The sequence below is a fragment of the Notechis scutatus genome, chromosome Z (genome assembly GCF_049901735.1).
Source record: "Notechis scutatus isolate UNSWTSFEM ecotype Mainland chromosome Z, rNotScu1.2, whole genome shotgun sequence".
In the NCBI taxonomy this organism is placed as follows: domain Eukaryota; kingdom Metazoa; phylum Chordata; class Lepidosauria; order Squamata; family Elapidae; genus Notechis; species Notechis scutatus.
In genome coordinates, this window is record NC_142025.1 from 136,191,468 (window position 1) to 136,218,803 (window position 27,336).

General features: G+C 38.1%; 1 protein-coding gene across 1 annotated transcript in view; it reads right to left on the minus strand.

Annotated features, from left to right (window-relative positions):
- KCNJ14 (potassium inwardly rectifying channel subfamily J member 14) overlaps positions 1 to 25,504 on the minus strand; it is a 36,409-nt gene extending 10,905 nt beyond the window's left edge. Inside the window, exon 1 of the mRNA XM_026677591.2 lies at positions 25,266 to 25,504. The gene's annotated coding sequence lies outside the window, so the exon portion shown is untranslated. The remainder of the gene's footprint in view (positions 1 to 25,265) is intronic.
- Between the last annotated feature and the right edge of the window lie 1,832 nt (positions 25,505 to 27,336).

A 27,336-nucleotide genomic window follows, 5' to 3' on the forward strand; every position in this document is an offset into this window, starting at 1 on the left:
TCCTGCAGCTGTATGCTTACATGTTTTCAGTCTCCAGGCCATTAAACATCTTAGTTGCTCTTGCACAGCTCTTGTAGTGACCACATGTAACTGACTGCCTTTGTGTACGTGATGGGGTAAAAGGAGTATTAAAGTATTGATGAACTGTCAGATATTCTTGCTGGATTACAGGTAATCTTTGATTTTATGACTGCAATTGGAACTAGATTTATGGTTGTAAGTCATTACAGTTGTATGCCAAGGCCCCCATGACTGGACCCAATTTTACAAGATTTTTGCAGTGGTGATTTAGCAAATCATTGTAATTGTTCAGTGAATGCCGCACTCCTAAGTATGAATCCATTCTTCCAAATGGGCATTTTTTGCTGGAAAGTGGCAAAATTGTGGTTGTGTGATTGAGGGATGCTGCAACTGGTCATAAAGGTGAACCAGTTGCCAAGTGCCTGAAATGGTGCACGAGAGGGGGAGATGCTATGACAGTTTACAACACCCAGAAAGTTTCAGGCTGTAAAGCACCCATCCAGGCTCACTGTATTTTCAAACAATCATTAAGCAACTGATAATAGGTCAGACAGTATCTCTATTAACTAGCAACATCCATATCAATATGAATATGATCGGTCTGTTTTCAAAATGGATGTGATCTATCTCTTTTCAGTCATAGTGAAAGATGGATGGATGGATGGACGGACGGATGGACACATTTGCCTATTAATACTGTGACTAAGCATACTCTGCGTGTATCAAAAGTATTCTTCTGGCTCCTGGATTTCTGTTGGAAGGATGAAATGACTCTTGAAGGTGACCTTCACACAACTTGAAAAAAAGACTTCCAAGGCTTCCATTATGTTATAACTTTCAACTTTTGCTCCATCAATTATTTTGTCTTGTTTTTCTTTGTAGGCAACCACACACATGTGGTTATACTTATACTTGCAGATGTAGCCAATGCTGGGCTTAGTGCTTAAATAAATAGAACTTCACAACAAATTAAATATATAATCTTCGGCAAGATTTCTGTCCCACAACTCAACTTTTGTCTCTTTCACTCTTCCTCCCTCCCTTTCCTCTTTTATTATTTGCTGGTTGGATATCTGTCTATGGCAGGGATGGGGAACTATGGCCCTTTTATGACTGAGCCATGCTGGCTGAGTAATTCTGGGAGTTGAAGTCCACAAGTCATAAAGGAACCATAGCTCCCCACTTCTCAATCATCTAGGTCATGCTTGCCCCAAAGGGGCAAAAGGTAATTGCACTGTCTTGTTTTTTTTCCTTTGAAAATGCTTCTTGCATGAGAAGCAAAATGTTTTCAAAGAAAAAAACCCAAGAAACTCCAGTTGCCTTTTAGAAAAAGTAACGTTGGGATTAGAATGCAATCAAGCTCCTGATAAAAGAAAATAGATCTATACTCAGAGCTGCATGTATTTCTTGCAACATTGCAAAAAAGCATAGGATTTGGGAATGGGTGAAAAATATAGTGTTGGAGAGGAAGAAAAGAGGAACACATATGCACACAAGTTTCATACCATTATAGCCCTTTTGCCTGAGACACAATTGCTTGATTGGCAAGAAGGAAACATGTTGTGCTTTTAGTTTGCACACATAGACAACTTGATGTAAGAGAAGTGATAAACATATCCAAGCAAGAAGAGGAAAACCTAACTGATTAAAGTAATGATAGCTGGGAAAGACTAGCTGGAGGTAAAGATATAGATAGAGCCAACCCTTGGAGTCATATTTCACAGCAGGACCAATTCAATCCTTAGAACATGTCATAATTAGCCTAATTACCCCCATTGTAGCACTGAAATTTTAAAAAATTCTATTTTTAAGAGCTGGTAGAACTTGAGTTAATGGCTGAAAACCTCAAATGCACTGAAATGTTCTGATGTTATCAAAAAAAGCTATCAGCTGGAGCACAAATCAGTGTTACTCTGCAGAATTGCTGCAGAGGACTGAAAATCTTTCAGACCTTCATAGCAATGTATGAAGGTCAGGATGGATCAGGCAGAGAAGAGAGTTTGGGTTGGACTGAAGAAGACGGCCCATTCTTTTTCCATGATTCATTTGCAGTCAGAGAGGTTATGACTTTTGCAGGAAACCAGCATTCTTGAAGATTGTGTGTATTTGCACTGCTTTACAGCTAAGTTGCATTGCCACATGTTACTATGCTGTAGACACATTGTGAGTGCAACCATCAAGATCTTCTTTACTGAAGAATACTGGGAATTGTATTCCGAATACATACTGAAGACACCAGGTTGGGTATAACTATCAGAGCAACAACTGGAACTTTATCTCTTGTCTACATGCTTTCAAGTATTTGAATAGTGTAAAAAGGGAGTTCTTCAGCTCATGTTATGAAAATTACACAGAGACACGTGCATGGATTTTAGAGAAGATCCCCCTTTGTCTGCATTAAGGTGACCAACTTTTTTACAATGAGAAGGAGGACACAAATAAATTGAAGAAAAAAAACCAAAGCCACTTGTGCGTGGGCGCACTCTTGTGTGTGGCACACTCTTGCATGTGGCACATTCTTGCACATGGCACATTCTTGCATGCCGTGCACTCTTGTGCATGGCACACTCTTGCATGTGGTGCACTTTTGCGCACAGCACACTCTTGCGCACAGCACACTCTCTCAAAACAATTCTCCTGTGTGGAGCACATGCACCTCATAATCGCATCTCGCCGCACTGTACCGAGCCTTGACGAATCGCCATGTCAAATACAAATACGTCACATCACGCACAACGGATCGGATCGGCATCAACCAAATACGGAGATTGACAGATTATTCTTCAAATATCAAAAAGGAGGGCATGTAGGAGGACACTTTTCGAGAGAGGACAGAACTTACAAAAGAAGGACTGTCCTCCCTAAAGGAGGACGACTGCCTCACTTTACTGCATGTATCTATGTTTGGATGGGGCCTTAATCCTAATTGGAATGTGTTTTTGTAATTCAAACACTGTCTTTTAAAATGTGAACTGCAAAATATTAACCAACCTTATCAACAACATAGCATTGAGCTGTGTTGGTGCAGCAATTAGAATGCAGTATGGCAGGCTAACTCTACTGATTGCCAGCAGTTCGATTCTCACTGGATCAAGGTTGACTTAGCCTTCCATCCTTCTGAGGTCGGTAAAATGAGGACACAGATTGTTGGGGGCAATAGGTTGACTCTGTAAACAGCTCAGAGAGGACTATAAAGCACTATAAAGCGGTATATAAGTCTAAGTGCTATTGCTATTTCCCGACAACATTTAGAGACTTTTTCCCCGACCCCATTCAAGATCGGAGAATGTTTTCTAAGGGTCAAATTAGCCCTATACATGTATTTGAGATTGAAAGTAGAATGCATTTAGACCAGTATTTCTCAATCTTGGCAACTTTAAGGACTTCAACTCCTAGGATTCTCCAGCCAGGAGGAGTTGGTAGTTGAAGTCCAAACATCTTAAATTTGCCACGATTGAGAAATACTCATTTAGGCATTTCCAGATTTTATCAAGATACCACATTCATATCAGATGTCACGGATTTACAGTGAAGGATTGAAACTTGTTTTGGGGAGTGAGGATCTGCAGAAGATCATGTAAATTAAGTTTGGTGGATTTCAGTACAATCTCTTGACAATGAATCTAGAATCATGTAGAATGAGGAACAGAGAAATTGGAAGAATTTGTCTAAATGTGCAATATTCCCCCTGGATCCAAACCATAGAGTTTGCAGGAAATGGGTAATGACTTAATATCTGATGAAGTCATTCAAGGCTCAACAGAAGTAGCTTATAATTCCCAACTGCCCTTGCTGTTTTTCACACTCCAAGAAAAGGATTCCCCTGGGGCTTAAATAAAATCACCTGGTCTTACAGCTCCACTCCCCCTCCCCCCACACCAATATCTTTCTTTCTTCAGATTCCAGTTTCTTCTTTCTCAGCTGAGGTTAGGTGGACATTATTCCATTTTCTGAGACCGGCCAATGTGCAGAGCTCTTGGGTAGAATATTGTAAGGTCTACATTTTTGGTTCATTATTCACTCTCAAGGAGATAAAGAACAAAGACACATCTGTCAGAAATCTGATTGAGGGTTGAGCAGATGAACATTTTGCCCCAGGTGTGCCTACGTGCAAGAGTGTGAGAAAAAAAGTTGACAAAGAGAGCCTCTAATCGCAATCCATCCATCTGCAAATGGCAAGAAGTCTTCCCCAGGTATGCTGAGCATTTGAGGCTGTCCAAGGTAAATTTGGACCATTAATATCTGTCAGATGAGACCTTAAAATCATTTTTGGTCTTGTGGTTTAAAAAAAACCTCAAGAACGGCTTCCTGTAATACTAGGACCAAAACCCAAAGCTTTGGCTGCTTAACTGTTTGAATCTCCCAAAGTAGCTTTCAGATCTTTGAGAAATCTGGCAGATTATTTGGAAACTGGATTTTTAAATTTTGATGATGATAGCTAAGATAGCTTAATTTGTGGTTAAGGAGACAATGCTAGAAAGCAGAAATCCCGCCTAAGGCACAAAGCAGTTGAGTGACTTTGAGCCAATCTCTTTTGCTCAGCTCCAAGAAGAAGGCAATGGCAAACCACCTGTAAAAACATCGCTAGAAAAAACTACAGGGACTTGTCCAGGTAGTTATCAGCAGTCAGGACTGATTTGATGACACAAAATTATTATTGTTAAGACACATACACTCAGATAATTGTGTAAACTAAAGTTTGCAATAGTTTAAAAAGTGAGGCATTATAGGAGAGAATATATACAAAAGTCCACTTTTTGTAAGACATTCTGATTGCCTACTTTCTTCTAGGCATCTCAAAGGAAAAAAATGTTCTATTGATATGTTGCAAGAACTTCAGCCGTGGGGTGGAGATTACACTTTGCCAAACAAGCTGAATCCAGTTGACCTATGGATTCTAAGGCCCAGCACTTCTTGCTTTTCTTCTCTGTCTAGCTTGTTTTTATAGAGCTAGTGAAAATAGGGTAAATAGTTCCCTGTCCATCTAAACATTAGTGGGTAGTTGCCCAACCAGATATTTTCCAGAACATCTGAACCTTGCCATGTTTTAACATGTTAGGAGTTCCTTCTCTATGTCCAATATCTAGGAGAAGTAGGTAGTCCTTCTAGATGAGGTTTTGATTGCAGACATTCACTTAATTCTCCGCAATGTCCAGATATCAGCTCCCCTAGCTAGTTTAGTTTATGGTTAAGGCACTGGGCTAGAAACCAGGAAACCATGAGTTCTTGTTCCATCTTAAGCATGAAAGTTGGCTGGGTGACCTTGGGACAGTAACTCTCTCTCAGCCCAACCCACCTCATAGGGCTGTTGTGGGGAAAATTGGAGGAAGAAAGAATTTAGCTATTTTCATCACCTTGAATTATTGAAATTAAAAATGACAAATAGCAATAGCACTTCGACCTATGTATCACTTTACAGTGCTTCACAGCCATCTCTAAGCAGTTTACAAAATCAACATATTTTCCTTGGAATCTGGGTCCTCAATTTACTGACCACGGAGTCAACCTTGAGTCAGTGAGAATTGAACTGCTAGCAGTCAGCAGAACTAGTCTGCACTGTTGCATTCTAACCACTGGACCACTACGCCTCCATAAAGGTAGGATAAAAATAAAGAAATAAAAAAATATTTTGTTTTTTACTATCTTGGACTTGCATTTTTTTCTTTTCTTTCTTGCTGCTACAGAAAGAGTGGATTAGTAGTGTCTTTTGGCTGGTAGCAACTAAGCTCTTTCCATCTGGAAATAAAAAATATTTCTGCCAAATAGTGCAGTATACAGAAATGCATGCTGAATAATGCATACATCATAGCCTAAAATGTTGTGCCATTGATCTCTTCTTTCATTTTAATTGCATTTCAGTTACACAGTTGCATCTATTTTCAATAAGATCTAATAAGATCGAATCATATGCCATTGCTTTCAAGTACTTATTACTGGCTGGATCTTAATGTTTATGTATTCAGCATTCTATCTATGAAATCACCTTGGGAGCATATTGTGGTCTTTTCGATTTCATGGGATTTTACGATACTTATGTTTAGCTGGATTTTTCTCGTAAATACATTATTATCTATATCAAATATTCTTTGGGAGAAACCTCAATGGCACATGTTATTGTCCATATGTTGTCCCTGGTTACCTTTGGATCTTTCTGAAGATCTGTTTTATTTAGGATAACAATTGCTATGCTCAAAATCTGGGATTTAAAATTAATCGTGCCATAGTACAGAATAAACTAATTTCAGACATTTATCCTCCCTTTCCCTCCTTCTTCCCATTTTTGGTGCAGCTGGTTTCTTTATTGATTAACATCTTTCTACACTTGCTACTTTTTTTTAAGGCTGTATTTATTTTTATTTCAGAAAGTTTCCCCCCCCCCACCCAAGGAAATGATTTAATAAATTACTGGTAAACAAGCAATCTGATGCATAGTACATGCAATCTTTCTGACTGTGCACGTGTATCTAATCTTTTTGTATTCCAGATATAAAATCTAGAAGCAAGAGAGTTATCCTAAAATATAGGATTTTATGGATTTCTCCCACTCTATCATTCAAGCTAATTGAATTGCATTTCATCTGCTTGGTGCCTCTGCATTGTGTATCTGTGTGAAAGAGAGGGAGAACCATCTGTCTATTTCCTAATGACAAGCTCCTGGTCTGATTAATAACTGGGGCCAGAAAGCTGAAGTAAAACCTTGTTGCTGGTGCCAGAGACCAGCTGCCCTTGATCAGTTGCGCAAAGGGCACTGTTCTGATCTGTGGTGGATCAAAAATTTAGAGCTACAGTGTATAGGAAGGGTGAGGATTGGGCTGAATGCAGCATGCAGAGATCTGCGGTGAAATTCAGCAGCCACATCTCAAGATGTGAAGGGCAGAGGTGGTCTTCAGCAGGTTCTGACCAGTTCTGGAGAAACTGGTAAAGGAAATTTTGAGTAGTTCAGAGAACCCACAAATACCACCTCTGACTGACTCTGCCCTCATCTATTCTCTGCCTCCCGAGTCCCAGCTGATCGGCTGGCTTTTCTTTTGTTGCCCTGCACAGGAGAACGGAGCTGGAAAGCAGGTTAGTGGAGTGAGGAAGGAATGGAGATTTTGCAGTGTCCTTCCCCTGCCATGCCTACCAAGCTACGCCCACCAAGCCATGCCCACAGAACCAATAGTAAAAAAATTTGAATCCCACCACTGGTGAAGGGCATATTTTCCCTCAAACCCCCCTCCCTGAGGTAGCTGATTGTTAAACTAATGAGGGCCAGTAAGATATGAAAACCACTAGATATGATTATGCTGTAGTTAGACAGAACCTTTATTCCCAGGACTGGAGCAATTACAGGCAGTCCTTGCCTTACAACCATTCATTTAATAACTGTTCAAAGTTATAATGGCACTGGAAAAAAAGTGACTTATGACTAGTCCCTAAGGACTGTCTTATCATCCCCACAGTCATGTGATCAAACTACAGGTGCTTGGCAAGCAGCATTTCTGACGGTTGTAGCATCCGGGGCTTCTGGGATTTTCATTTGCAACCTTCCCAGGAAGTGTCTGACAAGCAAAGACAATGGGGGAAGCCCGATTCACTTAACAACCACCTGATTCGCTTAACAACTGTAGTGACTCACTTAATAACTATGGCAAAAAAATGGGGGCACCGCTCAGTTAACAACTGCCTTGCTTAGCCATTGAAATTTTGGGCTCACTTGTGGTCTTAAGTCAGGGACTACATTCAGCCAACTTTCATTATAGATTATGTACCCACAAGCTTAGATGTGACTGCATATAAATATATAAATTGCTCACTGATTAATCAGGGGAACCTACTTGGGTCAGTAAAAATATTTCCCATTGTAATTGATCTTTTGGATAGACACTGCAGTCTTGTTGACTTTGCAAGAAAGGCTTTTATATCATCTGTCCCTGTGGGTTTTTTCCCCCAGTGGAGTTGATTTACATTTTCAGTTGTGACTCTTTAAAGCTTTTAGTCTTACTCAGGCATTTCTTTGTGTGTGTGAGAGTGTGTGTGTGAGTGATGCACACTTACACACACACACACACACACACACTCACATACACAGACAGACAATATCAGGCTCCAAATCAAATACATAAAGGTTGCATTTAAGCAGTTTCCTTTATTGTTCCTCACCTTTAGCCAAACTAAAACAAATTATTTGCAACATTAAATATAGTCTTTGACTTACGACCACAACTGAGCCCAAAATTTTTGTTGTTTAGCAAGACAGTTGTTAAATGAGTTTTGCCCACTTTAAGGGTCTTTTTTGTCACATTAGGTGAATCATTGTTGTTCAGTTAGTAACACAATTGTTATGTGAATCTGTCTTCCCCATTGACTTTGCTTGTTAGAAGGTCACAAAAGGTGATCATATAAGCCTGGGACAATGCAACTGTCATAAATATAAACCAATTGCCAAGTGTCTGAATTTTGATCATGTGAGCACAGGGATATTGCAACAGTTGTAAGTGTGAAAATCCTAAGTCACTTTTTTCAGTGCCACTGTAACTTCGAATGTTCACTAAACAAATGGTTGTAAGTTGAGGACTACTTGCAGTTTAAGTATGTCTAGAGAGAATCTATCTGGATCCTCTTCCTCTCAATTAATCATCTAAATTTCACTTTCTCCTCTGCCAGCCTCTCCCTCCTGGGAATCCAGACTACATTCCATCACAAGCACATACCCATATACATACTCACCTTGTGTGAATACGGTAAGTGGATGTGTAACAGATTAAACATTTAATTGATGGAGTGTCTTTTAAATATTTCTTTCTTTCTCAAATAGTGTCATAACATTGAAGACACTACACTCAACTCTTCCTCTCCTAAGTGTAGCATGAACATAAATTTGACATATGCTATAGTGGTCATTCTTATGTCATGCCCTCCTGAAGTTCCTTTCATCTCAGCCCCAACCTACAGATTGACTTTAGCTGTCCCAATTTGAAAATAGAATTTGCCCTCTTCTCTCAACAGTTTTTTTGGGCCAATCTAGCACACTTCATGGATGAGGTGGTCAAGGGTTGGAATTTGCACAGCAGCTTCTACTGCCCATTTTAGGCTGTCACAAGGCATGACCCTCTGGCTATCAATCACTGTGTTAGGAATGATAGTCACCTAACAGTTGGGTTGGAAATATATAAACCAGGATAGTCATTTAAGACTGTTGTATCTTTAAGAGAATGCTGTAATTGTGATTGTCTGAGGTTTGCGGAAACCTGGTTTCACTCTTCTTGCATTTCCTGTTTTGCCGTTTTGCCTGATCCTCGTTCTGCTTGGATTGCTGTGAGTCTTGCAACTGTTAGCAAACTCTGTTTACTGAACTTATGATACTGGACTTTGTTTTTGGATTATCCCTGGACTGATACTAACTGCTTTAACTGTGTATGATTTGGACTGTTTGTTGGACATTGTTTACCCGTTTACTGGAAGGAAAACCTACATTTTACTATTCATACTATCTGTATGCTGGTCGTGTGTTATTCAATACCACTCTCACTACGTTTGCCTAAATACACTCATTCTCCTAAAGGGGAATACCTCAACACACTGCCCTGCCCATCCATTTTGTCTTCGGACACAGAATGCCAAGGATGTCTGTTTCCATAATAATGTGTCGTGATGTTGCATGGATTTACCAAAGGAGTGGAATTTGTATCAGCACAGCACAATGCTGTTTTTTTATCAAGCTGCTGGATTCTGTGGAAGTTTCTGGACACTTGAACCTCTAATAAGTGGACAAGCCGTCTCATCTAACCAAGCCACACATTATAAAGGCCAATTGATGGTTGGTTTTCCTGTCAGGAGTGATAAGAGGGAAAGAAAGCCAAAGGAATCTGTCAATCGCTTTCATTAACTTGTCTTTCCTTAAAGCACCACGGTAGCACAATTTCTTGGCAAAATAGAGTTTGGCAATGAGAACAGCACTAAGATGCTAGTGTACTTTTTAGCTGGCTCCCAGGGTGGATGAAAGCATTTCAATCTGACCATCTGGCTGTGACCTTTCTCTTTCCCTCCTCTCTACATTTGGAAACACACATTGTTTTACGATTTTGCTTTAAGTAGAGAGTTGAGCGCCTATAGCAAATCCCCTGCCAAATTAATAGAGTAAGCTCACTTCCCTATGCAGGTAAACCCCTAGTTGATCTTTAAATCCATATTTTAATCTGTAATTAATCCACAGAAGTAGAAAGCAAATCACTGTTGGAAGTTTTAAATTGCCTCTGAATGCATTATTTAAGCTTAGGAAAAGTATTCTTTTCAAGGTCAGAATCTGGTAGAGCATCCATCTCTCCGAAACTGGAGATGATTCAGAATCTGAAATAGCTTCTCTTTTGTAGGATATACTCAGATATTGTCATCGTTCTGAGTAATTAATCCAGGGAAGTCGGGACTCTGACACAGTGCACTGGTTCAAAAAACCCTTTACTGAATACATCATCTCAGCACCTAGAAAGGTGAAGCTAGCTCTAAATAGTCCCCGTGCTCACAGATAGTCAAAAGAATAGGATTTTCCCACCTCTATGTGTTTATTAGATTACATGGGCCAACCATGCCATCTGCAACTTCCCACTCAGCTCCGACAGGTGTCTGATAGCATGGCCTTGGTTCACACACTGGCTGTTAGATGTTTTGACTGCAGCTGAGGCACCACATCCCTAAGTTTCCCCATCCCTCCCCCCGAATGGCAACGAAGAAACGAAAGAGGAGTAAGCATGAGAGAGCGAAAAGCTTCAGCTGAGATTATTTTCCAGGTTGACAGATATATTAGTATACCTTACATATACTAGTGGATCAGGATCTGGGGATTGAATTATCATTCTTTCAGGAATATACAACCAGGATCCCCAGGGAAATAGATTGCCAATCAAACATTATTTTCAAAATTTTGAAGACTACAGAAAAATGCTTACAGTATTGTAGTGGTCAATATCAGATTTAAAAGAAAACATCATATTTGATAGTAGCCTCTTCCAGTCCTTAAGATAGGCCCAGAAGCTATACTGAGTCAAGCCATGCCAGTACTTGGCTGAGATTTCTCAAAAAATATTAGATTTGTAGAATAGGCTAGAAATTGAAACAAACACCTCAGAACAAAACGACCTATCAGAAATCCTGTAAGATTGTAGTCCTGTAGTCACCAGAAGTTAAGCCTGACTCAAAGGAATTCACTTATCATATTTAGAGCCTCCATTATGTATTGTAGCTTTAAGCTTACGGTTGTCTGAAAAGTGTTAAGAATGTTTGTACCTTTCTTTCTAAAAGCAACTTTTTTTTTTTTTTTAAAGGCTTTTCCAAAATCTCATCTCAGAAAATGCAATGTGCAGATTGGACCTCAAATCTTGGAAAATAGGACAGAGTCAAGGAAAATGTTCAACAGTAACTGGAAGCAGGTTAGTATGTTCAGGTAGCCAAGGAACAATGGCTGATGCACAGTTTTCTAATCAGGAGGCAGCAAAACTTCAGTGCTTGATTACCAGATTAACAGGTGAGGCTTGAATCCCGAGATCTCTTTTCAGAAACAAATTGCTGCTTTTGAGAGATGGCCTTTGGGCAGATCAAAAGAAAAAAAGAAAAAGAAGCCACAAGACAATAGAGTTTACAGAAGGTGAAGCAGTTGAGAAAAGACAGAGCCTATGGAGCTTTTGTTTTCTGGCCAGCATTTTCATGCTATTTATACAACCTGCATTTGGTATGAATTGTGAAATGATTTTTTTTTACATTTCTAAAATTATTATGTGCATCATGACCCCGTTCTTGTTTTTTTTTTCCTTGGCATCCTCCCCTGCTCTTTTATTTTAATTTGCCCTAACATACACCTGATTAAGAGTCTTACACATGTATTTACTCTTTTGTAACCTCTTATTTGAAGCCAGGTGTTATTTACCCTGCCAACAATTTTGTTTTTTGCTTGTTTTAAGAGACAAGACTGAATAGCAGCTGATTTTGGAACCCTCTTTGATCCCACTGCGTCAACACTGGCATTATCATCCATTAGGGATGATGGTACAATTTTCATGATTTATCTACACAACAGTGATACAGAATATGATGCCAGCAAGCTGAGTGGCTTCCCCTTCATTCTTGACTCCATTCCATACTATGTGACAAATATCATAACTGTTGTGGTTCATCAATCTCCAACAAAGACCAGAAAGAAAACCACAAGCAGCTATTTTTGAGAACTCATAGAGAAAATTCTGAATATACAGCAGTGCCCACTTCCTCAAATCAAGATGCAGCTATGTCAATTCTTCAGTGATTACCATTAATGGGGCAAAGGGTTTTCATGAATGAAGGCAAACATACATGCCCCAGGATAATGTTGCAGGATCCAATCTGGGTCGGTCATTGGGACCAGACATTTAGTCTTCTGAGTTTTCGGACTCGTGCTGGAGCCCATCCTCAGGGAATTATTTTCTCACCCGAATGTGGTACCAGAATGAGTGTATTCCACCAGGTCAGATAAGATATGGTACACATTCTGATAGATGGAAGTTCCCTAAGTGAGGAAGGGTCTTCCTTCAAAATGTCATTGACCATCCACTTCTGTTCATTCTGCTGAAGTGTATTTATTTATCAAATGTCTACAACACCCATCACCCTTAAATGACTCTGGTCGGCTCGCAATCAAACATTTAATAAGCCATAATTAAAAGCAAAGCTATACTACCATAAATTATGCAGTTGAGTTTCCTACATCTGGGGAACCCAGAGGGATAAGTACAACCGGAATGCAGTGGATGAGCCTTACATTGTGAAAAATTTCATCTGGTAAAAATGTCTTTCATGATCAAAGTATCTCTCCTGCTAGCTAAATATAAATAATACTGTAAGTTCTGATCTTCTCTATATAGACTTGCTCTTATGATCCTGCTTCTACAATTAGATTTTTAAAAAGGAAGAGGTGAGGTTGGAGCCCAGGGATGGTGGTGTTGAATATTGGGAGAAGAATGGTTGAGGCACCACATTTTTCACTTTATTGTTTTTATCAGTGTTGTGAAGTGCCTGGAGTTGTGTTTCTAAAGATGGGTAATCAAATAAGTCTTCTAGATAACAAATGAATAACAAGACCTTTACAGAAGATGAAATAAAGAAAGGAAGGCAGAAGTTTAGACTGAATAAATCTCCAGAGGCAGAATTTCAAAGGAATGCTGACAAAACCATTAAGTCAGGTAATGAATGAGATACTATACAATGAAATCAAGTATTTCTTTCTTCATGACAAGAAACATTCATTTCTTTGATTTATAAGGAGAGGAGTGGCCCAACTCATCAAGAGTCTCCTAGGCATTTTGAATGTAGGCTAGGAGCTTTTTAAGGCTATTCTTGCAAAGAGGTTAACTAATCTCTTCACCCTGATCCAACTGGATTTGTCTAACATAGGAAAGACAATAACAAATCTATTTTGAATGTCTCAGACAACATTAATCAGAAAAATAAATAAGAAAGGGGTTATAATTTTTCTTGATATGGAAAAAGCTTTTGATATTCATATTCATGACCTTGAAGCAGTTTACTGAAGCTGAAATTTTTCTCCAGAGAAAAAGAGTATTTGTAAACAAAAAAGAAGAAGAAAATGGGGTTTTGCCCAAAAAAGTGCCATTTTGGAAGGGATAAGATAAGATTATTCTTTCCTTCTCTGTTTTGATTAGAAGTAAGACCACTAACAAAGATGTGGCAAGAGAGTAAAATTTCAGCAAATGAAGAGGCTAAATCAAAATTAATATGCTGATTATGAACCCATGGGCACTCAACTGAAGAATTTATTAGAATTGACAGTGGAACTTATAGAACAGCATAGGGTATGTAGTAGTAACAGGATACCAGTTGAAGAAGACTCAATTGGTCTTGTTTACATGGAATCTAATCGATAGGGGACAAACAGAATTTGAAACAACAAGAAGATTTAATATTTGTGTTAATATCAATCATGTGCTTGGAGAAATTGAAACATTGAAGACTTAGCAATAGTGGCAAATATCTGTAGCTCGGGTGTAGGATGAGGGTGAAGGTTCGTTCTTCAAGCTTGTGGGTTGGTTTCTGAATGTTTCGTTACCAAGCTAGGTAACATCTTCAGCGGAGTTTAAGGGATGTCAGTGTTGGTGTTCTTCTGTTTATAAGGGCTTCTGGCTACCAATCACACGATAAACAGAAGAACACTGATACTGACATCTCCCAAACTTCGCTGAAGATGTTACCTAGCCTGGTAACAAACACTGAAGACTTTTCCCCCTCAAATTTTATAATATTTTATTAGATTATAGAATCCACATTGAAAACTTATTCCAAAATTATTATTCACAGATATGGCAAAATATAAAGCCTGATATTTTAAAATAGAAAAAGCTATCTTGGCTGGGAAGAATATTGGCAGAATCAATTCTTTAAATAATTCCAAAGGAATCATTTTTTTAAAAAAATAATTCCAAACAATTGTAAAAAGAAATGAAGAAAAAAATGATGATGAATGGCAAAGGCAAATAATGTAGTCTAACAAATGATTGAGGGCGAAATTTAAAATTGGTTTGCCTGTACCAAATTATATGATGCTGCATACTATTAAACTGGTTTCTTTGATATGGATCACCAGTTAGATAAAATCACAGCATGGTTGGTTTCAGTGGTGGGATTCAAATTTTCTTACTACCGGTTCTGTGAGGTGGCTTGGTGGGTGTGGCAGGGGAAGGATACTGTAAAATCTCCAGTCAGGGGTGGTATTTGGTATTCTCAGAACTACTCAAAATGTCCACTACCGGTTCTCCAGAACTGGTCAGAACCTGCTGAATACCACCTCTGGTTGGTTTACTTCTATGGAAGGAGCAGGATTCCCAGAAGAATTTTATAAATATTTCTATTGTGATTCTTATAGAAGACTTTAGGGGCATAAAAATACATTCAAAAACAAATCACATATATAAACAATGGACTAAATATAAAAAAAGAATTAGTGTCTTGCCTCTTGCTTCAATATAAATATTTCATTTCATGAAAGTGAACATATATGAGGTGGTATTCAGCAGGTTGTGACCAGTTCTGGAGAACTGGTAGCAGAAATTTTGAGTAGTTTGGAGAACCGGAAAATACCACCTCTGACTGGCCCCGCCCCCATCTGCCTCCCAAGTCCCAGCTGATCAGCTGGGTCTTCTTTTGTTGTCCTGCACAGAAGAAAGGAGCTGGAAAGCAGGTTAGTGGGGTGGGGTGGGAATGGAGATTTTACAGTATCCTTCCTCTGCCATGCCCACCAAGCCACAGCCACCAAGCCACGCCCACAGAACCAGTATTAAAAAACTGAATCCCACCACTAACATATACACAATTTAATCAGCGGAGAAACAATGGTTCGTGTAAATTTATCCTTTAATAAAACAAAGATGAAATATTTTAGATTCTTTTCTTGAAATGGTTAGAAACAACTAATTGGTTTCAGTATCTTGAAATAAGTGGTATACTTAGAGGTTTGGCTATGAATTTGAATTTGAAATGTGTATGACACAAAACGTAGAACGTATGTTAGGGCTTCTATATACATTGGTGATTAAATTTGATTCAGAAGCTGAATAACTGAAAGACTGCATGTTTGAATGGATGCAGAAAAAAATCAACAATACAACTGATATACAACAACAGGAATATCACTGAAGACAAATAAAACTCAATATAAATATTACATTAAAAATGGATAAAATATTTTTTGTTGGAATATACTTGCAGTGTTGAGTGCCAAAATATGTATGAAATATGATTCATCAGAGCAACAAACAAAATTTAAATATTTACTTCTCATTCTTGATAGGTGGCTATTTTTTGGTTAAATAAATGCTATATTATAGTATTTAAATACAATAAGCCTTGTTTCATTCCTACTAAATATTCTGACTTGTTTTTATATATAATAGATTTAGGATATTCTACACCTCATGCTGATCAGTACTGATTCATATTTATTTATTTATTTATTTATTTGATTTGCCAATTGTTTACAAGATAATAAGTATAAGAGTAATACATAGTTGTGAATACATGAAATGGGTACATATATGAAAAATAAAAAGAATAGGAGAAACAATAGGACAGGGACGGTAGGCACGTTGGTGCGCTTATGCACGCCCCCTACAGACCTCTTAGGAAAGGGGTGAGGTCAATAGTAGACAGTCTAAGGTTAAAGTTTTTGGGGTTTGGGGAAGAAACTACAGAGTCAGGTAGAGTATTCCAGACATTGACCACTCTATTGCTGAAGTCGTATTTCCTGCAATCAAGTTTGGTGCGGTTTACTTTGAGTTTGTATCTATTGTGTGCTCTTGTGTTGTTATGGTTGAAGCTGAAGTATTCACTGACAGGTAGGACATTGCAATGTATGATTTTATATACCATGCTTAGGTCAGACCGAAGACGGCGTAATTCAAGGTTTTCTAGTTCTAGAATTTCAAGTCTGGTGGCATAAAGTATTCTACACGAGTAGAGGAGTGGAGAACTCTTCTTGTGAAATAATTTCCCCAAAATTAATGTGCCACTTTTTAATGAGGAATAATTAAAAGATGGCACATTAATTTTTGGGAGTACGAATCCATGTCAAAAGTAAATTCTTATCTAAAAATAGGTTTGATGCTAACTTTAATGCAATCTGGAAACCATATATGGACTATAATTTCAAAGATTTCTGTCACAATTTCTTTTGACATAAGTTTTTAAAATATTACATTGTGTTTGGCCATAGAGGTACAGTTTCAGATTAGTTAGAATTTCTTGCTCAAGACAAGTATATCATATTCTTATTCATTTGTCTGTTAATTCTGAGGATCATGACTGTTTTTTCTGATTTTCATCTTAGCCCTTAGAGCACTAAACTAATATTTCATTTGGTTCAATTTTCCTTGAAAGAATAATGGTGATTTTTTCTTTCTTTCAGTATCTGGTAAATTTACATCTAATCTTTATATCTGGGCAATTCTTCACACACACACACACACACACACACACACACACACACACACACACACACACCTGTGTGTGTGTGTGTTGCTCTCTTTTACTTCTTTTTTTTATTTCTTTTCTTGTCTGTCATAACAATAAAAGCTTTTTAAAAAAACTCACCTAACGTTCTTAAGAGGGGATTAATTTGCTTTAGAATCATTGGGAGTCTCACAATTGGCACCTTTGACTTCTGTTCTTGTGCCAGTCCTAGATTTCCAACCTCTGATCCTTATCAAGTCCACAGCCCCTTGCCAAGCAGCTGATGTGCAATGAGCCACCTGCTAAGCAATTCTTAGCTAAGCAATTCTTCTATGTTGTGTGTATTGGCCTCCAATCAGAGAAATGGGAGCAGAACATCTCCACCTCAACCCAGAAGGCTGTGCTTAACCAAGAAATAAGGGAAATAAGAAAATGCTTCAGGCATCCTCACCTATGACGTTTATTCAAGGATAATCTCCTGACCTCCCTTATTTCCCACACTATTTATACAGGTAGTCCTCAACTTATGACCAACTGAGCCCCAAATTTCTCTTGTTAAGTAAGACATTTGTTAAATGAGCTTTGCCCCATTTTACGACTTTTCATGCCACAGCTGTAAGTGAACCACTGTATTTTAATAATTTAGTAACACGGTTGTTAAGTGAATCTGGTTTCCCCCATTGACTTTGCTTGTCAGAAGGTCACCAAAGGTGATCACAAGGCTGTGGGACACCACAACCGTCATAAATATGAACCAATTACCAAGCACCTGAATTTAAATCACATGGTCCTAGGGATGCTACAAAGATTGTTAAGTATGAAAAAGAGTCATAAGTCAGTTTTTTCAGTGCCATAGTAACTTTGAATAGTCACTAAATGAACTGTTGTATGTCAATGACTACTTGTACTTTACATTCGGCAGTTAAGTTAATTTATCTACATAGATATAAGCAACCAAATGATGTTTTTTCCTTTTGAAAAAGAGGTTAAGACTGGAACTGCTGTTCAGAATATACCTGACACTTGCCTTCATTTTCACGTATGAGCATCTAAATACACAAATTTTAGATTCGACGTAGGCACGAATGCTGGCCAGGTGATTTTGAGTGAATCACCAGGAGATTGAAAGTTCTAGCCCCACTTTATGCATGTAAGCTGACTGGGTGATTTTGGGCCATTTTTCAGGAGACTGTGAGTTCTAGTCTTGCCTTATCTATGAAAACCGGATGGGTGCCTTTGGGCCAGTCGCTCTCAGCCCAACCCACCTCACAGCGTTCTTGTTGTGGAGAAAATATGAGGACATATTTATAAAAATAGCTCTATATAGCTCTATAAAAATAGCTCTATAGAGACTATAAAGTCTCTGGCTTTAGGACAAAAAGGAAAAAAGTAAAAGGCAGGAACACAATTCAAGATAGCTTACAATGTATCAGAATAAAAGTACCACAAAGTCTCTTGCAGCTGAATAAACTCCAGGATTTGTGGTCAACAGGTTCTTCTGTAGAAATATGGATGATACCACCAATTTAGAACAGGGGTGTCTTTAATAGTAATAGTAAGAAGGTTTAGTAGACTGGAAAATTGGCACGTTAGTGCAGATAGCCAGGGGGTATCTCACCAGCCGTCTCTTGGTCAATATTTCTTTATCTTTTTAATGGTCTTTGCAATTCATGATTTGCACATTTGAACCACTTGTTTTGTGCATGATTTGCACATATGAAAATGCATTTATTTCTCAAATTAGAATTCCTTTCATTTGAGTTGAATGAAGCCTACTATGTTTTTTCAATTCCCGTCTATTTTTGTACTGTTCAATGCTTTCCCAGTTGGTAGTGATTAAGATGAATTAGCATTTGGAAGAGATGTTTGGTCTCCTGATGGGGCGTTTCATCAAGAGTTAAAACTGGCTTTTCCCAAATCAAATCAAAGGTAGAACAGAGATCCATTTGTCAGCCCTGGTTTTCAAATGAAGCTAAAAGTTTCCCTTGAGTTGAGATTTCCGTAGCTTTTCTTAGCGGCACTGCAGACATAATTTGCTTTTTGTCTATGGAGATTCTCAGCCACCCAGGTCATGGTTGTCCCAAATGTGCTTCTTCAAAAGGCAAGTGGGCTTTCTTTGTTGTTCCTGGAAGATGTTTCGCTTCTCCTCCAAGAAGCTTCTTCAATTCTGAACTGTTCTTGGAGGAGAAGTGAAACATCTTCAAGGAAAAACAAAGAAAGCCCAGTTGGAATTGGTGACTATATTCTGCCCTGTAATACTGCTGTGTTTACCATCATTATCTTTTCAAAATGCAAAATGATAAGATAAGCACAAGAGCAGCTGATGTGATATTTCATTGTCTGTTATGTGAGAGCAAATAACTACAGAATCCCTTGTATGGACTTGTGGCTTCTGTAAGGCCTAAACCGCTGATCATACAGTATTTTTCTTCCATCTGGTAATATGATCTTGGAGACCTGTGTTCCCCAGAAAAGCAAATTAATTTTTTTAAAAAATGAAGAAAACTCAAGGCCGCTATTGGTTGTTGGCTTTCCAACTATTAACAGATTTCTGTGAATTTGTCTAAGACTTTAAGACTTGTGAATTCCAACTCACAAAATCCTCCAGCCAGCATAGCTAATGGTCTAATCCCATTTTAAAGCCATCTAAAACAGTGACCATCATCTCTTTTTATGACAACAAAGTTCATCAATATACTGGTGTAGTATTCTTGGTCCAGTAAGACCTATGGCCGGAGGGGGGAATGCTACAAGGAAGAATACCTCCTTCGTAAAACCCAGGTTGAGCTGTAAGGGCTACTCTATTTGGACTTGCCCAAGTCATCTCACTAGTAGAGAAAAAGAAGACATCCCTGTCACCTGACAGGAAGTTGAATGTTACAGTATTTTGCACTAGTGAAAAGACAATATCCTCTCACATACGGGAGGACATCAGCCTACCACATATAGGTGATGGGGCAACACAATCAGAAAATAAAGCTCAAGAAGAATAATTGGGAAGACTAACACTTCTATCCTAACCCATTCATGCCAGCACCTGTTACCTTAAATGATGGCCAAGTTTTGCTAGTGTTTGGGCAAATGGATCTCTTGCCCAGTGTGTGAAATGAAATCCATATTTGCGTGTTTTGGATGCCTATGGGATTGTGCATGTTTGTGCAATTCTGTTATTTTGTGAATCTGGTCAACATTCAGTGTTTACCCTTCATCTGTTGAGAGAAAGGGCGTAAAAGCTTGAAGATGTCAGACTTCAGACATGAAAACAGGTCTGCTTCCAGGATTGTTGTCATGCTTAGTAGATGTTTTCCTGCCAGTTGGTGACATTCAGAAGAAGGGCAGCAGGCCCAGGGGGTTAAACCAATCATTTCGCTTAACCGATCATGTAGCTGCATCAGGAACACATCACCAGCTGGCCAAAAGCCAGAACAGAGATCGTGGAGGCAGGACAGGGATCAACCAAAGGGCAGCAAAGATTATACTGGGATTGTCTTCTACTGATTCAAGGATGGGTGGAGGACATTTTTAACATAGGAGGAGGAAATGCCTTGATGGTAGCCCAACAACAGTCTTCTTCCTTGAGTTATCCTATTTATTTCAAACCCCATCAATTCATTTTTATATCTACATTTCTGACCAGTTAGATAAATTATTAAATTTCCAATACATACATACATTTCTGGAACAAGCTCCCTTGAAAATTTGTAAGTTTGTAAAGCCAAGATTATTAGAAGTATTCAATGAAAATATTTTTGACTAAAATCTTGGGGAGCAAGTTAGACTAAAACTCAGTGGGTAGTATTTCAAAAATCTCCTTTATACTCCTTGGTATTCTTGGAATCCCTGCTCTTAATTCTGCTAGCTTTTAATAATTCTATTGAACGTTAGCAAAAGATTATTAGCCAGTGAAATAGGACTGAACAAACAAAAAGAGTAGATGATTGTCTCACAATTATTTTCCCAATCATCTATTTTTCTCTGTGAGGGTATCAAAACAAATATCAACAAGTAGATAAATCAATAACAAAATCCAGTCCAAAAAACTTACCAGAGCAAAGAAAAATTCTAAATTACCATGGTGCATTAGCAGATGACATCACCGTACATTAAAAAAATGCAGCACTCTTATGTACCACATAGATAGTTCTTCTCCAGGATAATATGACATCAGCCTAGGAAGTTGACAGACCATGACAAATCATTTCCTAGATTTAGAGCGCAGATATTTACAGGTAGTCCTCGACTTACAACAGTTCATTTAGTGACTGTTCAAAGTTACAATGGCACTGAAAAAGTGACTTATGACTATTTTTCACACTTATGACAGTTGCAATTTCCCCATGGTCATGTGATTTACATTTGGATGCTTGATAGCTGACTCATATATATGATGGTTGCAGTGTCATGAGGTCATGCTATCACTTTTTACAATTTTCTGACAAGCAACGGGGAAACCAGGTTCACTTTACAACCATGCTACTAATTTAACAATTGCAGTGATTCAGTTAACAAATGTGACAAGAAAATTCATAAAATGAGGCAAAACTCACCAACTAATTTCTCACATAGAAACATACATTTTGGCTTAATTGCGGTCATAAGCTGAGGACCACCTGTAGTGGAATTCAACCTTCAAATTTAGAGGTTTCACAGTGTCGTTTAATCTTTTCAATGACCGTGATGGAAAGTCAGACTGAGTGATGACAGTGGAAAATAAAACTACAATATCTCTATGATCGATCAGTGGACCTGTTGGTATTCAAAAACAACTGTTCCAAACTTTCTTATAAGACCTGCAGTGGTGTATTAACCATTAAGCAGACTAAGCACATGCTTAGGGCACCAGGCCCAAAGGGGGCACCACAAAGTTGAGAAAGAAAGAAAAAAAACAATGAAGATTTGTAAAAATTCTCGTATGTACAAAGAAGGGGAGCACCAAGATTTGTTAGTGCTTAGGGCACCAGTGAGCCTTAATCTGCCACTGATAGACCTGGAGATAATATTTAAGGAAACTGGACTATGAATAGCCATCTACTGGACCTAAACTCTGAAACCTGATGTAAGAAAATGCCAAAACATATATTACTGAGATCCATAAGCCTACTTCAAGAAAGTCTAAAATGAAGAGATGTGTTTTATTTTGAAAACAAGTAACTTTTAGCTGTTTGAAAATATTAGCTTGACAAACCAGAAACCTGAATGTTCTGTTTTGTGTGTAATTCCAGTGAACTCTTATTCAAGGAGGATCCAAATGTCATCCAATTCAATTCTACTAATTCTCTTGATCAAACACAGCATCTTTATCCCGCATCTTATTGTTCTTTCTAGTCCTTTGCTTAGATCAGGGGTCCCCAACCACCGGTCCGCGGACTGGTACCGGTCCGTGGAACAAGTCCTACTGGTTGTTGAGTTTGCTGGCGCCGCCATCTTGTTTTGATGGAAAAGTGCTTCCGGTGAGCTTTTCCGGTAGAAAGCTCACCGGAAGCACGTTTTCATCAAAAAAAGATGGCGGCGCCCAGCTGATGCCAGTACCAGGCCGCGCCATAAAAAAGGTTGGGGATACCGGGCCGCGGCATATAAAAGGTTGGGGATCACTGGCTTAGATGACTGCAAATAAATCCAGAGGACTTAGGTAAATAAACAGAACCACAAGTTCTTCCAGCAACTTCCGGTCATCTAGGAATTCAATCTTATAAACCAGAGGAAGTAAAAATTTCTTCACAGCAACAAAATTTAACATGAGATCAAGTCCATCTTCTGAGTTTTCTTCTCCCTGTGGTTCTTGCCAAGGGCAATAAGCAATTCTTCTTTTTCTAATTAGTTACAACTGAGAATCAAACCTGACATCTGAGGACCACAAAGTAGCTTAAGCACCTGCGCTTGGGCAGGAAAATGACATGTCTGGCCCCTGGCTACAGGAATACCTCAAGCTTTACTCCCATGGGATCCCTAGTTTATAGGACTCCTAATCTTCTACTTGTATTCATAATTGTGGATAGCATCAAGACCATTTGTCTAATTAAAGTAGGCCATAGAATAGAATACAAATTGCTGGTGATCTTTGATATCACTGCATTTCTGAATTAAACACATTTCTTTATCATTCTCTTTAGTCAGAACTGCTAGCAATTTAAAATAGAGTCTGGCTAGCACCCAATGCAGGAAAACTGCAGCACCAGAGAAATCTCAGGCCTGAAAGAATTTTTTTTTAATTAACTTAATGGCCTAGGCAATGAAACAGTTCTGCAATTAGCATCAAAAAGCCAATGCCAGGTGAAATTTCACAGAGAGAGCATGCAGCAGCTGAGTATCAAAACAAGAGGCAATTGCCATCTGTCACACTTCAAACTTTGGAGGACCATGGAGAAGGGATAATCCAGCATTTGGACAGATTTGTGTAGGAGAAAGCGTGGTTTTGAATACAGAAAGATTAAACTCTCGGAGATTGGGGGTGGTGTTTAAAGGCAGGAACTAACATATAGCAACATTAGAGGAATGAGTAATGAGTATGCATCAAAAAGATGGGATAAATTTTATCATACAATAAAAATAAACCAGTCACCTTGTGCTAAGAAATTAAATAACAGCAAGAGTGATAATATTAGCAACATTATCTGGCAAATTGTACACCAGGCCACCATAACTGAAGTCTCTAGATAATAGGCAAGGACAATTTCAAGAACATTTTTCTGAAGCTTTAGATAACATACTGCCTCACTGCAGAAGAATATAGAAGACGAAAACAAATTAAGATGGGAACATGTCAATGGTAATGCAGTGGGTGCAAATTTCTCTTAATCTTTGTAAACCAGGATGAAATGCTCCAACACTGGAAGTTTTTAAGAAGAGATTGGACAACCATTTGTCTGAAATGGTATAGGCTTTCCTGCCTGAGAGGGGGTTGGACTAGAAGACCTCCAAGGTCCCTTCCAACTCTGTTATTCTGTTATTCTGAAATGCAACTCAATGTTGCTTTCTCTATTCTCCTTCCTCACTCCCTGAATTGTATTTCTCTATCCCCTTTCCAGATGCATAATAAACTCAGAAACATATATCTCTAAATGTTTTTATTATTATCCATTCACAACAATGTGAAATCCTATTCTTTAGCTGGTGTTGGCCTTCATCTCCACTAAGTATTTCCCAAGATTTTAAAAAGTTGTAATATGTCCTTATGGAATACTGTGGAACCAAGTAATGTGACCTATTGCAATTGACTGATGGAAATTTTGTAAATACACAGATTTTTCAAAGTCTTATCCAAGATTTTTTGGTATGGTACCCAGTGTGCCAATAACCACTAGGACCACCACGGCTGGTTTATGCCATAATCTTTCAACTTCAGTTTTCTGATCTTGATACTTTCTGATTTACTCTAATTCTAATAATAATTGTTATAAAATTAATTATTATTAATTATTATTTTATATTTAATGATTGATACTAGTGATTATGCTTATAGACTATACAAATAATAATAGTTATTAATAAAATTAATTTTATGATGACATTTTTAACACCATCAAACAACATCTGCCTTTCAGGTCCTTGGAAAGAACTCCGTAGATCTGGTTGACTATGCAATGAACTTTAATAGCTAATAAATATGCAATTATTAACGTTTATATTATATTTAGAACTAAACACAAAATAGTAATAAAATATAAATTTAGTTAGAATAGAGCAACATACAAAATAGATACATTAAAAATCCAGGTAATTCCAATTGAACAGGTGACCACTTTACAATAGAAAAAAACAAGTTAAACCCTATAAATCTATTAGCAATAAATGGCCAATTACATCTTAAAGTTAAGCAACGTGTAACATAAAGCTTCTTGTCTTTGGAGCCACTCCAAGTCCCCAATCAGAAGAGCAAATATTTATTCCTCAAATAAAGTTTATCATTCTCATCCTGTCATATTTCACACATTCAGCTCTTTAGGTTGTCCCTCACAATCACATCGGTTATTTCCTCTTTAACCACTCTCATAATGTTTCACCTAATAAAGATAAATTTCTTTTGGCTTCTACGTAATTGTTTCATCCTATTATCTGGTGCATCTACTAAAATTGATTCTGTCTATACATTCTATTAACATTGTTTCTTTCCTAGCTCCAAACTGCTTCATACCTTATTATTTACATTATTAGTATATCCAGATTTCCAACATTGGCCCATTTGGGTGGGATACCAAGTCCAATGGTGCTCTGCAAACTGCTGTCAACCTCTGCGGCATCACACATTACTCTTTACATGACTTTGCAAAGAAACAACTTACCACATTGCAATTGGGCATCTCTGCATCTTTTTTTTTTATGTTAGCTTGTTCCTTCTCATTTGCTAGCTTCCTTTTTTCCTCCTTCTTGTCTTCTGGATGTTGAAAGGTCAAGGTATCTCCTGTTCCTTCTTCTCTCCCTCCTCCTTTTTCCCCTTGTCCTCCTCCTCCTCCTCCTCTCCCTCTTCCCCACTCAATTATTCCCAGATCAGTGGCTAGGAATCTAGATCCCAGAAAATCCCTGGGGTCTTTGCAACTTACCATGTGTTGAAAATGAGGCAAGGGCTAGTCCCTCCCCTGCCCTTTTGGGATTGGCTGATCTCGAGTGTCCCTCTCCAATTGTGCTTTGGACAGCTGGAAAGACAGAGCTAGACAGATGAGAAAAGTAAATCAGAGAATAAATGTATAAAGATACAATTTTCTATTTTTGTGGATTTCACCCCTCTCTTTAATTAATTACTCCATTAAGTTTTTCATTGTCTTTTTTTAAAAATTCCCTCCATTCCTTTATTTTTCTCTTCCCAGACTTAGCAATAAAGTGATATGGCTTGTAAATCAATGCATGGAAAAAGCTCCCAGGCGGGATCAGAAATGCCTAGCTGGATCCACTAAAACATCGGGCTTTGGCCATCCAAGATTCAAGTCTACAGGGTTGCCTTTTCCTGCTGCAGGGACCTCTCCCTACCTGTAAAATCTCTAAATGGCATAGTAAATAAAAGTTCATCTCTTCCATGGTTCATTTTGTTATCATTATTTACTGTTGAATGTTATTACTTGCCAAGACATGTTGTTAAGCATCCAAAGCAAGCCCATTGACTCAATGTCCAACAGGCTTTCTGATAACTCTCGAGAACCACAACCTGTATTCAATAAATGATTAAACATCAACATTTACCCAAGACATGATGAATTGTTAAGGACACTGAGAGATATCTAGGGCTGTAGAAGGTTGAACCTGGACATTCAGGCTGATTGTGAACAATCAACTATTTGTCTTAATAAATGTTGACAGCTACCAATCAATGATAGCACAATGGATGGAATAGCTTGTTAGTCAGAAACTGCTTGTTCTTGAAATTCATTGGATAAACATTTCTTATGTTAAGAATGAATGACTGTAGGATCAACCAAGGATAGCCAAATCAACGTGGTGCTTATGTGAACATTTTTGGCAGTGCCAAAATATTTTTATTTTCTAGTTTTGGGGCTACTTCAAAAAGAATAAATGGCTATTGATTTAGCCTTATTTTAAATTACCATTGGTGACATCATTTCATGATCAAATTCAATTGATGGTTTAGCATTATGACATTATACAGATTCTATGTGATGATTGAATGATCAATCCAGGAAGAAGGTTTAACTAAGGGGGGAAATTAGGAATGGCCATTTAACAATGACATCTTAGAGGATTTTTAAAAGGTGAGTGTCCCAATCTCCCTTGGTTATGTCTTTTCAATAGAAATCTCCATTCAAATAAAATGACTAATTGGGACCTGAAAATCAAAAGCAGAGAATATTTCCTGTACTTTGTACACATAAAGCTGAGGGTATTTTAAGCAAAATTTTAAAAAGCATTCCAGCTTCTCTCCTTTGTGATATACCTTCCTTGTAGAAAAGCAAATTTTATATTCCATTGGGTATTTTACCTTCCCATCTTGAGCTAATTAAACCACAGGGCAAATTTTATGTCACTTTTGCAAAAACCCAACATGCTTTTCCCCCCTCTACTTATATTTTGCTAATAGAATTTCTTTCTTTGGATTGTATGGAACTCGTAGCAATTCAAACAGCAGCCATTTTTAATTTTGGTTTATATTTGTGCATCTTTTTCTTCACGTAAGGAATATGTCTGTAGCAACAGCAATGACCAAATTCATTTAGACATTGAGAATAGGATTCCCACAATGACCAGCTGTCTCATTCCTAAGCCAATGGTTCCCCCTTATGGTGAAAATGGAGACTTAACCTGCTCTTGTAGACACTCTCTATTTATCAAAGGGGAAAATGAAAAATGACAGGAAATCCCCGGCAAAGGAACATTAGCAGAGAGTGATGATCCAGCTGTCTTTCA